This window comes from Cricetulus griseus (genome assembly GCF_003668045.3).
Source record: "Cricetulus griseus strain 17A/GY chromosome 1 unlocalized genomic scaffold, alternate assembly CriGri-PICRH-1.0 chr1_0, whole genome shotgun sequence".
In the NCBI taxonomy this organism is placed as follows: Eukaryota; Metazoa; Chordata; class Mammalia; order Rodentia; family Cricetidae; genus Cricetulus; species Cricetulus griseus.
In genome coordinates, this window is record NW_023276806.1 from 25498206 (window position 1) to 25516149 (window position 17944).

Sequence of the window (17944 nt, forward strand, 5' to 3'; positions counted from 1 at the left end):
AGATACCAGGTAGTGAGCAAGTGTGTGATTAGATAAAGAGGCAAGAAAATAGCTAACTCCAACCGAAAGTCAAAGACTGACAACATTTGATCAAAATCCCAACCAGAGATGTCCTTCTTAGAACACAAACTTTTTAACTATAAGGATGTGGAGGTTTGAATATTAGGAGACAGAAAATGTAGCTCCTGTTAACATCAACAAGAGAAAGTTGACAAAGCTGCACAGGTAGCATAGCAAAAATAGAAAATATATTACTAGTTATTAGGAAAGACATTTTAAAATTGTGTGTTACATAAAGCAGATAAAAATCCTGGGCATTAGGGGTGTGACTTGGGGGTAAAGCACTTGCCCAAAATGTGTAAGACCCTTGGTTTCATTCCCAGCATCACAAAACTAAGAGGGAGGGTTTAAATTTGTATAAATTCAATAACATTAAAATACATAAAGCCAATCCAACTGCATGGTACTTACCTAGAATCCAAGTACTTAGGGGGCCGAGGAAGCAGAGCCTGAGACCAGCCTGTGCTATTCTGTAAGAACCTGTCTAAATGAATACATTGTGTGAAATGGAGATCAGGAATTACTTAAAAATGAAGATACGCCCAGTTGCATGTGCTGATAATCCCAGGACTTGGGGAGCTGAAGCAGGAGGATTGCAGGAACCAGACCTCAGCCTAGGACACATAGCAAGACCCTGCCTCAAAATAATGGAAAATGAAACTAGCAAATGTGTAATTCTGAGTGTGTGTGTTACAAAAGAAAAACAGAAAATCAGTGCTTGCTTTTAATCCCCAAAACACACAAATAATATTAAGTACAAACGGAACAAATTTTTAAAACCCACAATTTTTTTAAAACATTATAAAGTATGAAATATAAATAAAAAGCATTCCATGGATAATGCTAAACCTCAGCTTGTGGTAATGCAGGGAACTGGTGTTTTGCTTTGCTCTGATTGCTAGGTATTTGAATATCCTTAGTTAGTACAAAAATAATCACATCCCCCACATCGATGCCCACCTCCCAGTATGCATCTATTTACATAAGGGGGAAAATACATGGTTTTGGTACATGACCTGAAGTTCTTTGTTCTGAGTTCCATTTGTCCCATTCTGTGGCCTTTTTCTAGGTCTCTCAAGAGAAGGATAGGCAAAGCCATCTTTGTAAGACCTCCACTCTCGCTATTCCTATCCCTCCCTCAGCCTCCCTTTTACTCTGACTTCTACGGGTTACAGGGAACCTCTTACAGCATGCCAGTGTGTCTTGCTACTGGTGAACCATATCTCGCTGTATTTCCTCTACTCTATTGGAATGTGCAGATACTTCCAGAGAAGACAGTTAAAGGATCAAGTAGTTGGCAGAACACAGACACTCACAATATATTGCACATTAAAATGTTCTTTGAGCCCCGCAGCAGATAAAACTGTTAATGGTTGATTAATTCAACATTCTCCAAATGAATTTGTCCACTGAAGTCTTTTTTCATGTCATGGAATCTCGTCATTTATTGAGGTATTTATGGAACACCTAATGTAATTCAAGCACTATTTTCTGTGGTCCTGAGAAAACCATGCATTCCAAAAGTTTACACACTGCTGATAGCAATGACTAAAATAGCATATGATTTCAGGCAGCCATAAATACTATTAAGAAAAAGTAAGCTGAGAATTGATATAAACAATGACCTCTGAGGTTTTGGGTGTAAGTGGGATCAGAATCCAGAGATTATACTTGGGAAATTCCATCTGCATGTCACCCAGGGTGACAAAGTCTGTATCCACTCACATACAGGCAGCACCTAGTAGACTCCGTAGGTTTATAAAGAAAAGCCACATGCTTAGATGTCATGGGTGTTCTTTCACTGTCAGATGTAGAAGACACTATCTAGCAGTAGATATCCTGGTCCTCTACTCTCAAAATCTTCCTGCTCCCTCTTCCTCAATATTCAAGTCTTAAGTGTAGGGCTTATGTTGTAGACATATCAATCATGAATATGCACATTATACTCAGTTGTTCTCTGCATTTTGACCAGTTGTAGCTGTTTTCAATAGTTGATGGGGAAAATCTCCGAGGACCATACTGCTAAATGAAAAATTATTGGCAATTAATGGCAGCAGGGAGAAGAAGATTCATTCTTCTTCAGGGACAGGTCCTCTGATAGTGGTCATCTCTACACACATACACATATGAGCAACATTAAATGATCTCATCAGATTGCATTTATAATATATATGAAACAACAATAATTAAAATGTAAGAGACCATGAAATTGAGAAGGTATGAGAGGCACACAGAAAGATTCAGAAGAGGAAGAAAGAACAGGAGAAACACACGTCAATACCGTATTAACATATGAGATTCTTTTTATTTTTTATTTAAATTAGAAATAAGCTAGTTTTACATGTCACTCCCAGTTTTCTCTCCCACCCCTCCTCCCCAGTTCCCCCATTAGTCTCCTATCCCATTCCATTTCTGCTCCTCAGGGATTGTGAGGCCTTCCACAGGGGAAATTAAAAGTCTGTCATATCATTTGGGTCAGGGACTAGGCCCTCCCCCGTGTGCCTAGGATGAGGCAGTTTCCCTCTATGTGGAATGGGCTCCCAAAGTCTATTCTTTTGCTAGGGATAAATACTGATCTACTACCAAAAGTCCCAGAGATAGCCTAGTCCTTCTCATTGACACTCATGTTCAGGGGGTCTGGATCAATCCTATGATGGTTTCTCAGCTATAAGTCTAGGGTCCATGAGCTCCCTTTTGTTCAGGTCAGGTGTTTCTGTGGGTCTCTCCAGCCTGGTCTTGACCTCTTTGCTCATCATTCATCCCTTTCTGAAATTGGATTCCAGGAGTTCAGTTCAGTGTTTAGCTGTGGGTGTCTGCTTCAGCCTTCTGAATGAAGGCTCTAGGATGGCATATTAGGTAGTCATCAATATCATTATCTGAGAAGGGCATTTAAGGTAGCCTCTCCACTACTACTTAGATTGTTAGTTGGGGTCATCCTTGTAGATCTCAGGACATTTCCCTAGTGTCATATTTCTTTTTAACCCTATAATGGCTCCCTCTATTATGGTATCTCTTATCTTTCTCTCCTCTCTTCTTTTCCCGACTCAACATTCCTGTTCCCTCATGCCCTCCTATCTCCTTTCCCCTTCTCCGGGGGATCATTGATGTCTCTCTTAGAGTCCTCCATGTTGCCTAGCTTTCTCTGGCTGTGTGGATTTAGGCAGGTAATCCTTTGCTCTATGTCTAAAATCCATATATGAGTGAGTACATATCATGTTTGTCTTTTTGTGACTGGGTTACCTCACCCAGGATGGTTTCTTCTGCTTCCATACATTTGCCTACAAATTTCAAGATTCCATTTTTTTTCTGATGAGTAGTACTCCATTGTATAAATGTACCACATTTTCTCTATCCATTCTTCTGTTGAGGGCATCTATGTTGATTCCAGGTTCTGTCATTACAAACAATGATGCTATGAACATGGTTGAACAGATACCCTTGTTGTATGAATGCACATCTTTTGGGTATATGCCTAAGAGTGGAATTTCTGGATCTTGAGGTAGACTTGTTCCCATTTTCATGAGAAACCACCATACTGATTTCCAAAGTGGCTGTACAAGCTGGCACTCCCAGCAGCAGTGGAGGAGTGTTCCCCTTTCTCCACATCCTCTCCAGCATAAACTGTCATTGCTTTTTTTGATTTTAGCTATTCTGACAGGAGTAAGATGGTATATCAAGAGTTATTTTGATTTGCATTTCCCTGATGGCTAAGCATGTTGGGCACTTTCTTAAGTGTCTTTTTGCCATTTTAGATTCTTCTATTGAGAATTCTCTGTTTAATTCTATACCCCACTTTTTAATTGAATTATTTGGTGTTTTGGTGACTAGCTGCTTGAGTTCTTTGTATATTTTGGAGATCAGCCCTCTGTCAGATGTGGGGTGGGTGAAGATTTTTTCCCATTCTGTGGGATGTTGTTTTGCCTTGTTGACTGTGTCTTTTGCCTTACAGAAGCTTCTCAGTTTCAGGAGGTCCTATATATTAATTGTCAATCTCAGTGTCTGTGCTACAGGTGTTATGTTCAGAAGTGGTATCCTGTGCCAGTTCATTCAAGGGTCTCTCCACTTTCCCTTCTAAGAAGTTCAGTGTGGTTGGATGTATGTTGAAGTCTTTGATCCATTTGGACTTAAGTTTTGTGCATGGCAATAGATATGAATCCATCTGCATGTCTGCATCCAGTTATGCCAGCACCATTTGTTAAAAATGCTTTCTTTTTTCCATTGTATAATTTTAGTTTCTTTGTCAAAGATCAGGTATTCATAGGTGTGTGGGTTAATATCAAGGTTTTCAACTCAATTCCATTGGTCTACCCGTCTGTTTTTGTGTTAATCCAAGCTGTTTTCATTACTATAGCTCTATAGTACAGCTTAAAGTCAGGGATGGTGATGTCTCCAGAAGTTCCTTTATTGTACAGGGTTGTTTTGGCTATCCTTGGTCTTTTGTTTTTCCATATAAAGTTGAGTATTGTCCTTTCAAGGTCTGTGAAGAATAGTGCTGGGATTTTGATAGGGATTGCATTGAATCTGTAGATTCAATCTTTTTGGCAAGATTGCCATTTTTACTATGTTGATCTTACCTATCCAAGAGCATGGTAGATCATTTCATTTTCTGGTATCTTCTTTAATTTCTTTCTTTAGTGACTCAAAGTTCTTGTCATACAGGCCTTTCACCTGTATTTTGTGTTTTTTTTGGATATTATTTTGTGTTTTTTTTGGAAAATATTTTGTGTTTTTTGTGGATATTGTAAAGGGTGATGTTTCTCTGATTTCTTTCTCAGCCCATTTATCGTCTGTGTATAGTAGGGCTACCAACTTTTTTTTTTAGTTAATCTTGTATCCTGCCATTTTGCTGAAGGTATTTATCAGCTGTAGGAGTTCCCTGGGAGAGTTTTTCGGGTCACTTATGTAAAATATCATATCATTTGCAAATAGTGAAAGTTCGACTTCTTCCTTTCCAATTTTCATCCCTTTGATCTCCTTTTGTTGCCTTATTGCTCTCACTAGAACTTCAAGGACAATATTGAAGAGGTATGGAGAGAGTAGACAGCCTTGTCTTGTCCCTGATTTTAGAGGAATCACTTTAATTTTCTCTCCATTTAGTTTGATGCCAGCTGTTAGTTTACTGTATATTGCTTTTGTTATGTTCGGGTATGTTCCTGTTATCCCTGATCTCTCTAGGAACTTTGTCATGATTTTGTCAAAAGCCTTTCAGCATCTAGTGAGATGATCATGTGTTTTTTCTCTTTCAGTTTATTTATATGGTGGATTACATTGATGGATTTTCGTATGTTGAACCATCCCTGCATCCCTGGGATGAAGCCTACTTGATCATGGTGGATGATTTTTCTGATGTGTTCTTGGATTTGATTTCCCAGTATTTTATTGAGTATTTTTGCATCAATGTTCATGAGAGATATTAGTCTGTAGTTTTCTGATTCCATTGTGTGGAACAATTTGAGGAGTACTGGCATTAGCTGTTCTTTGAATTTCTGTTAGAATTCTTCACTAAAACCATCTGGTTCTGGGCTTTTTTTGGTTGGGAGACTTTTAATGACTGCTTTTATTTCATTAGAGGTTATAAGTCTATTTGAATTGCTTATCTATTCTTGATTTAATTTTGGTGATATCTATCCAGGAAATTAGTGGGTGTGAGCTCTGCTAGGGGACCCAACTCCCTCCATCCCCCTCCTTTGATCTTACTGTGCCTGGTCTGTGCCTAGAGTGGACCCACCCCAACAGGAAGGACCACTCTGAGTCTGGACACATCCTCAGTCTTGGCTCCCCGTCTGCCCTCCCGACCTCTGCTTGAGGTGAGTATGGGCTCTGCTAAGGGCCCCAACTCCCTACATACCCCTCCTTGGATTTTCCTTGGCCTGTTCTGTGCCTAAAGTGGACCTGCCCCAGCAAGACAGACCACCCTAAGTCTGGCCACACTCCAGTCTTGCCCCCCCTCCACCCTCGGACCTCTGCTTGAGGTGAGTGTGGGCTCTGCTAAGGGCCCCAACTCCCAACATCTCCCCCTTGGGCCTTCCTGGGGATGTCCCTCACCTAAAATGTCTCAGACCCACCTGCACCCCTTGTGAGACCCATCGAGTATTGGACATGCTTAAACCTACCAGAAGAGAACCTTGGACCCATACCCACAAGGGGAGGAAGAGACCCCATGTGCACCCACTGGAAGAAGGGACGAGAAGACAACAATGTATAAACATAATCAACAACAGAAAAAGCAATATGACTCCACCAGAGTCTAGGGACTCTACACCAACAAGACCTGAACATCCCAACACAGATGAAGCAGAAGAGAATGACCTTTAAAAAACATTGTTATTAAAATGATAGAGGCCTTCAAAGAGGATATGAGAAAATCCCTTAAAGAAAGGGAAGAAAAAACAAACCAAAAAATTGCAAGAAATCAACAAATCTCTTAAAGAATGCAATGAAAGCCAAGAAAAAAAAAAAAACAGTCAAACAGATGAAGGAAACAATTCAAACAGTTCAAGACCTGAAAACTGAAATAGAGAAAACACAAACTGAGGGAATGCTGGAAATAAAAAAGCTAGGTAAACAATCAGGAACTACAGATGGAAGTATAACCAATAGAATACAAGAGATGGAAGAATCTCAGGTGTTGAAGACTCACTAGAGGAAATACAGCCATCGACCAAAGAAAAACTCAAGTCCAACAAATCCCTAACACAAAATATCCAGAAAATATGGGACACTGTGAAAAGGCCAAACCTAAGAATAATAGATATAGAATATGTTGAGGAAATACAGCTCAAGGGTACAGAAAACATATTCAACAAAATCATAGAAGCAAAATTCCCCAACCTAAAGAAAGATATGCCTATGAAAGCACAAGAAGCTTACAGAACACCAAATAGACTGGAGCACAAAAGAAAAGTCTCCTCACCACATAATAATCAAAACACCAAACTTACAGAATAAAGAAAAAATATTAAGAGCAGCACAGGAAAAAAGGCCAAGTAACATATAAAGGCAGACCCATCAGAATTACACCTGACTTCTCTATGTAAACTCTAAAAGCCAAAAGGTCCTGGATAGATGTCCTACAAATGCTAAAGTAACATGGATGCCAGCCCTAACTGATATACCCAGCAAAGCTTTCAATCACTATAGATGGCAAAAACAAGATATTCCATAACAAAACCAGATTTAAACAATATATATTCACAAATCCAGCCCTACAGAAAGCACTGTAAGGAAAACTCCAACCCAAGGAAGATAACTACACTCACAAAAACATAGGTAATAGATAATCCTACAATACCAAACTCCCCCAAAGCGGGGAGGGACCCACACACAATGCCACCACCACCACCAAATCCGAAACAAACAAGAATTAACAATTGATATGTGATAGGTAGGGTTTTAGTTGGGGGGGGTGGTAGGGGAGGAAGGGAGGGAGAAGGGAACTGGGATTGTCATGTAATTCAATCTTGTTTGTAATTCAAATAAAAAATGATTTAAAAAAGATTTAACAATCAATGGTCATTAATATCCCTCAATGTCAATGGTCTTAACTTGCCTATAAAATGATGCAGGCTAACAGAATGGATACGAAGACAGAATCCATCTTTCTGCTGCATACAAGAAACGCATCTCAATGTCAAAGATAGACATTACCTCAGAGTAAAGGGTTTGGAAAAGCTTTTCCAATCAAATGGACCCAAGAAACAAGCTGGTGTAGCAATCCTAATATCTAACAAATTAGATTTCAAACTAAAATCAATCAAAAGAGATGAAGAAGGTCATTTCATGAAATTCATCACAGGGAAAGTTCATTAAGATGCAGTCTCAATTCTGAATGTCTATGCCCCAAATACAAAGGAACCCACATTTGTAAAAGAAGCATTACTAAAGCTCAAATCACACATAAAACCTCACACACTTATAGTGGAAGACTTTAAGACACTAATCTCACCACTAGACAGGACTACCAAACAGAAACTTAGCAAAGAATCAAAAAATCTAACAGAAGTTATGACCCAATTGGTAATAACAGACATATATACAACATTCCATCCAAACAAAAAGAATAAACCTTCTTCTCAGCACCACATGGAACCTTCTCTAAAATCAACCACATACTTGGCAACATAACAAACCTCCACAGATACAAAAAAATTAGAATAACCACCTGTATCCTATCAGATAACCATGGTTTAAAGTTAGAATTCAACAACAACACAAATTGCAGAAACCCTACCAACTTATGGAAATTGAACAATGCACAATTGCACCACTCCTGGGTCAAGGAAGAAATAAAAAAAGATATTAAAGACTTCCTAAAATTCAATGAGAACGAAGATACAACATCCGAAAACTTATGGGACACTTTGAAAGCAGTGGTAAGAGGCAAGTTCATATCACTAGGTGCCCACATGAAGAAACTGGAGAATAGTCAAACTAGAGAATTAACAGCACAACTGAAAGCTCTAGAACAAAAAGAAGCAAACTCACCCAGGAGAAGTAGATGCCAGGAAATAATCAAATTGAGGGCTGAAATCAATAAAGTAGAAACAAAGAAAACAATACAATCAATGAAACAACGAATTGGTTCTTTAAGAAAATCAATAAAATAGACAAAATTTCATCCAAACTAACAAAAAGCCAGAGAAAGAACATGCTAATTAACAAAATCAGAAATGGAAAGGGGGACATAACAATGGACACTGAGGAAATCCAGAGAATCTTCAGGTCAAACTTTGAAAACCTGTACTCCACAAAATTCAAAAATATATGAGATTCTTCAAAAATTAAAAAATAGCCCATGAATGTAGGAGGAAAATGTAGGGTAGGAATATGGGAAATTAGAAAGGAGAGAATGAGGGTGGAGTGTATAAAATATTTTGTATGCATGTATGAAGTTTTCAAGCCATAAAAAGGATAATTTAAAAAGTAGGAAATTTGAGAAAATGCTCTTCAAATCTCCTCATCACACTTAATGCATAAGAACAAGTGTGAACAATAGACACAAATAATATAAAATATCTTGGTGTAACTCTAACTAAGCAAGTGAAAGACCTGTATAACAAGAACTTCAAATCTTTGAAGAAAGAAATTAGCTATCAAAAAGTGGAAAGATCTTCAATGCTCATGAATTGACAGGATTAACATAATAAAAATGACCTTCTTAAAAAGCAATCTACAGATCCAATGCAATTCCCATCAAAATTCTATCACAATTCTTTACAGACCTTGAAACAACAATACTCAACTTCTTATGGAAAAAACAAAAAAATCCAGGATAGTTAAAACAATCTTGTACAATAAAAGAACTTCCGGAACTGGAGAGATGGCTCAGGGGTTAAGAGCACTGACTGTTCTTCCAGAGGTTCTGAGTTCAATTCTCAGCAAGCACATGGTGGCTCAAAACTACCCATTATGAGATCTGGTGCCCTCTTCTGGCACGCACTGTATACATGATAAATAAATAAATATTTCATTTAAAAAAAAATTCCAAAGGTATCACCATCCCTGATTTCAATCTGTACTACAAAGCCATAGTAATAAAAACTATGTGGTATTGGCATAAAAATAAGTCAATCAATGGAACTGAATCAAAGACAGATTCCACATACCTACGGACATTTGATTTTTGACAAACAAGCTAAAATTATACAATGAAAAAAAGATAGCATTTTGAACAAATGGTGCTGGTCTAACTGGATGTTGTCATGTAGAATAATGCAAATAGATTCATATCTATCACCCTGTACAAAACGCAAATCCAAATAGATCAAAGGCCTCAACATAAAACCATATACACTGAATCTGAAGAAGAGAAAGTGGGGGATCTCCTTGAACACATTGGCAAAGGAGACCACTTTCTGAACAGAAGACTAATAGCACAGGCACTAAGATCGACAATTAACAAATGAGACCTCATGACATGGAAAAGCTTCTATAAGGCAAAGGACACCATCAAGAAGACAAAACAGTAGCCTGCAAAATTTGAAGAGATCTTCTCCAACCCCACATCTGACAGAGGACAAATCTCCAAAATATATAAAGAACTCAAGAAACTAAACTTAAAATACAAATAATCCAATTTGAAAATGGCTTACAAAAGTAAACAGAGAATTCTCATAGAAGTCCCAAATGGCAAAGAGTCACTTAAAGAAAAGGTCACCATTCTTAGCCTCAAAGAAATACACATCAAAACTACACTGAGATTCTACCTTAACCTGTCAGAATGGCTAAGGTCAAAAACACAAGTGACACTTCATGCTGGAGAAGATGTGGAAGAAGGGGCACAGTTCTCCACCGTTGGTGGAGGTGTGAACTTATGCAGCCACTTTGGAAATCAATATGGCAGTTTCTCGAAAACTGGGAATTAATCTACCACAAGATCCAGCTATACCACTCTTGGACATATAACCAAAGGATGTTCAATCATACCACAAGGACACTTGCTCAACTCTGTTCATAAAAGCTTTATTCATAATAACCAGAAACTGAAAACAACTTACATGTCCTTCAACCAAAGACTGGATAAAGAAAATGTGGCTCATTTACACAATGGATTATTACTCAGATGTCAAAAACAATGACATCAGGAATTTTGCTGGCAATTGGATAGACTGGAAAAGATCATCCTAAGTGAGGTAACCCAGCCCCAGAAAGACAAACATGGTATGTACTCACTCATAAGAGGATGTTAGCCATAAAGTAAAGGATAACCACGCTACAATTCACAGACTCAGAGAAACTAGGTAACAAGGAGGGATGGTGGGGCAGGGGTGGAGAGGATGCATGAGTCTTACTGTGAGTGGGAAATAGAATGGACATAGGTAGTGGGTGAGGGTAGCTGGAGGGGAGTGGTCAGGATGGGAAATGGGAGGGATCTGGTGAGGGAACAATGTAGGGAGAGAATACTAGGAGAGACAACTGGAATCTGAGGATGTCTCTGGGATGAACTATAAACCAATGGAAACTCCCAGGAATCCGTGAGGGTAACCCTAGCTAAGACTCCTAGCAATATTAGATATGGGGCCTGAACTGGCCTTCTTCTGAAACCAGGGGACATACTGGGGCACCAACCCATCCACAAACACTTAGACCTATAATTTGCCCTGCCTAGAAGATGCTCTGGGGTAAAGATGACACAGAAATTGTGCAAGTGACTAACTAATGACTGGCCCAGTTGGAAACCCATACCCTGAGAGGGAGCTCACCCCTGAGGGCCAGGACACAGAGGCAGAATACCACAGAGACCTAGGATGGAACCAAACATGACTGGTTAAAGAAAACGTCAATGAATACTCAGCTGCTATACTCACAGATTAGTGCGTAGCCCACCCAGGAACTTATAGAAACAGATACAGAGATCCACAGCCAAACACTAGGAGAAGCTCTGGGAGTCCTTCCAATGAGAGAGAGGAAAGATTGTAGGAGCCAGCGGGGTTAGGGCACCACAAGAAAACCCTCAGAACCAACTAACCTTGGCTCACAGGGGCTTGTGGAGACTGAACAACCAGGGAACCTACATGGGACCAACCTGGGCCCTCTGCATATGTTATAATTATGTAACTTGATCTTTTGTGAGATTTCTAACAGTGAGAACAGGGGCTGGCTGTCTCTGACTGTGTTGCCTGCTTTTGGGACCAATTCCTCCTCCTGGATTGCCTAATCCAACCCTAATAGAAGAGGAGGTGCCTAGTCTCAATGCAACTTGATATACCATCCATGGGAGACCTATATCTGAAGAGAAACAGAGGAGGAGGGATGGATAGAGGGGGAGGAGAGATGGTGGGGAGAAACCGGGAGAGAGGAGGGAGGGGGAAACTTTGGTTGAGATGTAAGAGTGAAAAAATACATAACAACAAACAACAAGTGTGAAAATGCTCATTACCTGACTTTGAAGGCCAAGGTCACTGATGGGCATCATCCTCACTGTGAAAGGAAGAGTGGCGTCATAGGAGAGTGAGAGACAATACAAGCCCCTCAACCTGTATTCTGTGGATGGTGCTTATTTGGTGCACTTTCACTTCTTATAAAATTGGAGAAGTGTAATCTTTACACATTTTCTTTAGCCTAAAGATTTCAGCTGCTTATTTTGCCCTTCAATGATTCTCATTAGTAGATAGTTGATGGGCATAATGTTTCTTCCTCATGGACACAAAATCTGGATTGCCAGTGTGCTGAGTAATCTTTGTCAACTGGACACAAGTTTGAGTCATCTGGGAAGAGGGAACCCCAGTCAAGAAATGCCTCTATCAGATTGGCCTGCAGACGAGTCTGCAGGGAATTTCTTAGTTAATGATTGACATGGGAGGGCCCAGCCCACTGTGGGAGGTGTTACCTGTAAGTAGATGGTCTTGGGTTTATTTTAAAAAGGAGGAGGTAACTGAGCCTGAGCCTGGAGAGTAATCCATTAATCTGCATTCCTCCATGATCTCAGTTTCTGCAGGTTCCTGCCTTGCATTCCCAACCTGACTTCTTTTCATGATGGACTGTAAGCCTTAAAATGAAATAAACTCCTTCTGCCTGCAAGCTGCTATTGATTGTGGTGTTTATCACAGCAGTGAAAGCAAGTAGTGCAGACAGCCTCCATTCTGTATCTCCTATGAAATAAGCCAACCCCTGTGTTCTTTCTCTAGCCCGCGACTTACTGATTTCATGTAATGCTGTACATGAAACCCCATGTCCAAAGACATAGAAAGGACAAGTGTGGTATGAGTGTCTTACTAACCTTTGTAGTTGGAAAGTTAAATGCTTGCCTTTTTGCTTCCCTGCCTCTATCTTAAGAAGTCGTTAGAGGTTTTGTATGAGCTATAACTAATTTGCTTCTGACTTTCTCAAACCACAGTGAATACAATAGGATTGATGCTTGAGACATGCTCAAAACTGTCACTCACTGGGGCCTTTGGAGGCTTTTAAAGGTTTATACTGATGATCAATTCAACAGTCCTTTGCCAACAAGTAAAAATAGGATGCCATCAAGAAACTTCCCTCTGGGAAGGAACTACTCACGAGCTTAACTTCATTGTCTTTCACTCTCTTCCTATTTTGCCTGGCTACATCCTGCCCATCATTTCTCTTAACAGTACAACTTCTAAACACTCACCAGATCTTGGAGAACATTCAGAACCAGCCAGAACAGAAAACACAGAGCCTCTGATCCACTACCTAAAAGTATATGACTCATCTGAAGCAGAAGTACAAACCGTTGAGGCCAGGAATCTGCAGTTATTATAAGCATCAAAGAAAGTCATAATGATTGTACAGGTGACTCATCTGCCAACTGCTTTTCATCCAAAAAAGATAAGTCAAGGTACAGGAAGCTGGGAGTGAGGCAATACCAGGAAAGTACACAACTGACAGTTAGAAAGACATGAAGAAAACTGAGACCTGTGGGAAGCTATTAGGAGGAAACCAGGCTGATTCAGAGCATCACCGAGCAGATACTGGCTCATGAAACCCAAGCCTGCAGCAACTGGGATGGAAAAGGGAAGGAGAAACAAGATTCAAGAACCTCAACAGGCGAGATCCAGGTTACCAGTGTATTCTTTCCACTCTACATGATGGCTCAACCTAGAACACTGGAAGCCATAGATAGTCCTAAAGAGAAAAATACACCAATAGAAGGAAAACTGGTCATGTAATTGAGGTGTCTTCATGCTTCTACCCTCATTACCACCCTCCTACAGGCCACGTTCCTCACCTTCCTAGAACAGAGAACCCTTCTGTTTGGTGGAACTTCCCATCACACTGTTCTGAGCTTATACTGCTAGTTTAGTATCCATAAAACTGTGTAATATGGGGGCTGGAGAGATGGCTCAGCGGTTAAGAGCACTGACTCTTCTTCCAGATGTCTGAGTTCAATTCCCGGCAACCATATGGTGTCTCACAACCACCTTGAATGAGATCTGGTGCCCTCTGCTGGCATGCAGGCAGAAGACTGTATACATAATAAATAAATAAAAAATCTTTAAAAAAAAAAAAAAAAAAAAAAAAAAAAAAACTATGTGATAGGACATTTCTTTAAACATCTGTCTCCCAATATATGAAACTCTTAGCAGAAGTTAACAGTTTGCTCATCCCTGCCTCTCAGCACCCATCATAGTCCTATATCTAAGTAGGAACTTCAAATATCTTAATGAATTGAATCTAATTGAACTGTGCCTTGATGTGTCATTTGTGATCTGTCATGCTATATGATGACAAAACTGGGTTATATTTGGTAATAGTTCTCTATTGGGCCCTAAGAAATTGCATTTAGGTTTGGGTTGTCTGACTTAGGCATTTAGGTTTGTGTTGTCTGGTTTAGGTAAGGATACGGATATTAACTTATTTGTACAAATCCTGAGCATCTACTATGTACCAAATGCTCTTCTTGGAGCTTAAGGTATAATAGTAAACCAACTAACATCCCTTTTCTTACTTCAAGTAAAAAGTATGACACTCCCTGGTGGTCTAGTGGTTAGGATTCATCGCTCTCTCTCTTTCTCTCTCTCTCTCTCTCTCTCTCTCTCTCTCTCTCTCTCTCTCTCTCTCTCGTAAAAAGTATGAACAGAAAATCAATATAAAAAGATAGGCTAGTTGATTAGAAGACATGTGCCATAGAAAAGATACAATGAAGTCAGAAGTTCAGTGTGTTGAATGGGCAGGGAGAATGGTCAGGGTACTGTTCACAAGGTGAGGTTTGACCACGTTTGCAGGAAGCAAAGAGGCTAGAAAGTGTATATTTGAGAAAGGCGTGTATCACTTTCTTCTTCCAGCTCCCCCGAAGATTTACAGTTCTTGCTACCTTGGGGCTCAAAAGATATGGTAAATTTGCCTTTTGCCAGAGTATCTGCTTTTGACTCACACAATAGTTTTGGTGAGTAAGGCTGTAGTCATTTTGGTACTGTTGTGTGACGTGAGAGAGTGGGAACAGGAACAGAGAAAGGAGAAGCTCTGTCACACTGAAGAGTGGAGAGCAGGTGAGGCACAGGGACCTTCCCTCGAATCTGAGATTAAGGAAGGTTCTAGAAATCCTGTGGGTAGCATTAAGTCAAAAGTCAATCACTGTGAGGCATGGTGACATTCCCCTTTAACCCCAGCACTGGAGAGGTAGGGGCAGAGACAGAGGCAGGCAGATCTTTATGAGTTGGAGGCCAGTCTTGCAGTGAGAACTTGTCCAAAAACCAAACAATACAATACAAAAAAAAAAAAAACCCACCTAACTCATCCTATTTCCTGAATGTTCTTCCCTCTAGTAAATTTGAATGATCTAAGGCTGATAAAAACAAAAATGCCAATGGAATGATTGACACATGTCAAGTATATACTGATGGAGATGGTAAAGGGGGGGGGGGGACTGTCCTTAATCAACTCCTGTGACATTGTTAGACCACAGCCCATAACAGAATAACTACAAGTTACAAAATAATAGTAAAATGGGTTTGTCACACACTAGAGTGTAGACAATTCAGTCAAAAATTAACACTGTTTTCAAAAGATAGAAGCTTAGAAGTCATGCTTTCATGCATAATTATCCCATTGTTGTAAATGTCTTTCCTATAGAATTCCAAAACCCTGAAAAATCTTAGTAATCTTCTGGTTGCTATTAGTAACTCAGTGTCTTACTGTGGACCTAATCACCACCTTCACTGTGGTTTCATCATCCGTGGATGTAGAAGAGAAGGCAGACTCACATGAGTGAGAAACAAGAAAAGGTGATGTGATGAGATGCCGTAGGCCATCCTCACAGAGGAAAGTGGCATCATGTGGCTCTCTCTCTCTTACACACACACACACACACACACACACACACACACACACACACACACACACACACAGGATGACATGGAGCAGCTCCTCTAATGAACATGGTCTTTCTGCTGTGAACTCCACAGCTGACTTCTGCCCACTTGGTGGTATTTTTTTTTTTTTTTTTATGTAAGCTGGAAGTGCTTGCATCCCAGAGAAAAACCATTCTCTTCAGCTTTATAAGTCTCAAATAAAAATCCCCCCAAAACTCTGATGATGAAGGTATATGAACCATATATAGACAATGTCTAGTGACATACTATGGAATGTCCCTCATCAATAAGCAGGTTGATACCACTGTCTCGTCTGTGGAGGGGATTACAAAGGCATAAATATAGGAGGAAAAATATGACTCTTTTACCGAGTAGCTCTTTGTTTTATTTGTTCTCCAGACTCTGTCATTTAAAAGAGAGCTTTTGTTATCGTTGCTTTTGTCTCACTGTTTCCTTTCCTGTTTCCACCCCTAAATGAAGTACTCCTGCTGTTTCCTCTGTTCTGCTCCTACCTTAGATGCTAAAGGAACTGTCCCCAAGGAGGAATGCTGAGTCCTCAGCCCTGCATATCTCCACATAAGACGCCCGAGCAAAGCCATAAAATGACAGGCCCATTGTCTTCGCCCAGCACAGGACTTCCCCTTTGTATGAGCTGAGTCACATTTTTCCTGTGTCAACTTGAAGGCTGTCCATTGATGTACGATAGGGATATCTTGCCCATGTGTAAAGCCAGGCAGAGAGGTTTTCTTGTGTTTGTTTCCCTTACCTTGGACACTTACCAATTAGGAGCTGCCCACTGGCCAAAAGAGATAAGGAATGGTTTATAAAGCTCTGATACTGCACTGAATGAACTAATTTCTGATGCTTCATTTCTGTTTAAATGCATTCTGAGGTTCCTGCCTTGTGCAATCTTACTGATTTTTAACAAAGGTCTCTGGGGATGTATATATGCGTTCTGTGCCTGGTATCTGTTCCACTGGCACGTGCTTTAAAACCACAGCTACATTTGATTGGCTGGCAAATTGTGAAAACAGGAAGTCAAAGGATGGAATCAACTGTAAAATAAGTCTAATAAGTGAAGTTTCTGCTAAGGAGCCAAGACGGGAATACTGTCCTGAGAGACAAATAGACAAAATAAAATGAAAATGTCTGTCTCACGTGAGAACAAGTGCTCAGACTGGGCTAACTATAATATTTTCAGTGCCTTATAACCAGTAAAATGGTTTCAGATATTGACCCACAGTACTGTTGTTAGACATGATAAAATCTCCCAAATTAATAGAGAGACATGATTATATTTGCTACCTGGGAAGTGTTGGAGATGACACAATGGTTTGATGACCACCATCAGCAACAGGCTTTAAAAATAAACGCTCTGTTCCAAGTTAGTCTCTTTGGTATTCAGTAAGCATCTACTGAGTGCTTCCTCCAGGACAGACACTCTTTTTGTTTGTTTATTTGGTTGGTTGGTTGGTTTGGGGGTTTTTTATTAATTTTTTTTACATTCCAATCCCAGTTTCCACTCACTTCTCTCTTCCTGTTCCGCCCACTTCCTCCCCCTCACCTCCTGTCTGCTCCTTGAAGAGGGTAAAGCCTCCACTAGGAAGTCTACTAAGTCTGTTCCATCATCTCACTGAGGCAGGACCAAGGCAACTCTCCACCCCCACACCCTTGTGTCTAGGCTGGGTAAGGTATCTCTCCATATAGAATGAGCTACACTAAGTCAGTTTGTGCATTAGTGTCAGATCTTGGACCCACTGCCAGTGGCCTCATCTATTAGGGCAGGCACTCTTAGAGGTATTATGAGCCACAGGTATTCCTTCTCATTCTCATGCCAAGGGTCACACCAACACTGCTCTGTTTTCTCAAGACTTCTGAGCACCTGTCCTCAGAAGAAAGTTTCTTCTGTGGTACCTTTTCAAAAGAAAGTGATTTAACAGCAGTGGGGGAGAACTTTTTAAATATCCTCAAATCAGTAGATATTCTGAAGACAGAAAAATATTAGGATGAATTAAATGAGGCAGGTTGTACTGGCTAGCTTTATCTCAACTTGACACAAGCAAGAGCCATCCAAGGAGAGGGAGCCTCGTCTGAGAAATTACCTCCCTAAG